Source organism: Lygodium microphyllum, chromosome 2 (assembly GCF_053477565.2).
Source record: "Lygodium microphyllum isolate KBCC chromosome 2, Lygodium_microphyllum_v1.1.10, whole genome shotgun sequence".
NCBI lineage: Eukaryota > Viridiplantae > Streptophyta > Polypodiopsida > Schizaeales > Lygodiaceae > Lygodium > Lygodium microphyllum.
The window spans coordinates 82,704,414-82,705,337 of NC_141136.1; the positions used below are offsets into that span (position 1 = coordinate 82,704,414).

The 924-nt window shown below is 44.6% G+C and overlaps 1 pseudogene; it reads left to right on the forward strand.

The window, feature by feature from the left end:
* Nucleotides 1-217: 217 nt before the first annotated feature.
* On the forward strand, nt 218-622 carry LOC148039947 (glutaredoxin pseudogene; annotated as a pseudogene).
* Nucleotides 623-924: the final 302 nt, after the last annotated feature.

Below are 924 nucleotides of genomic sequence, written 5' to 3' on the forward strand. Positions count from 1 at the left end.
ACACCCTTTTCATGGGATTCACTGACAAAAGCTTGCTTTGATAATCCAACTCTTGAGCTAGATGCACTAGGTGGTTGTTGCTTCTTATACGTTACGTTTCAGCCCACGGATTCTTTTACCGTCTGAGATAGGTAGATGAAAGGTCTTGTAGAAGGAGAAGATCGATTTACAGCAGTAATAACCACGGATAAGCTCGTAGGACTGTGCCTTCCTCGACATGGCAAAGGAGGAGGAGAGACTAGCAGGAAGAGTGATCGCCGCAGAATTGGAGGAACTCCATTTTCCCAAGAAGTACAGTGCCTGGCGATTAGTGTAAGGTAGAAAGGCTAGCAATGTTTTGCCGGATGTTTTGTTGGTTGCATGATGCAGCAAGACATATTGCCCATATTGCAAGCGTGTAAAGGACCTTTTAGCATCCCTCGTTGCAAAGACCAAGGTTGTTGAGCTTGATCAGGAAAGTGATTGGGCTGACATACAGGCAACTCTAGCTGAATGGATTCACCAGAGAAGAGTTCCCAGCGTGTTTATTGGTGGAAAGCATATTGGCGGCTGTGATGACACAGCGGCCCTGCATTCTCAGAACAAGCTTGTTCCCCTCTTGAAAGAGGCACATGCCTTATGAATTTCTACTTTGTGTGACAATCTGGACCTACCATTGTGTCCTCTCCAGATAATTCCAAAATGCAGAATCTACGACAACAGCAGGTCCTTACAGCTGTACCTAATGCCTAAGCTACTAACTCTCTCCTTCAACAGGGGTATTTTCATCAACAGGTTCAGCATCCACAACTAGTTGAGTATCTTCAGGTGTTTCCTCAGCAGCATCATTTTCTGAAATAGCAGTATCAGCTACATCAGATCTAAATGTCAATCTGCCCTCTGCCAGAACTCATCACTTTTCCTCAGAACTGGATTATTAGTTAA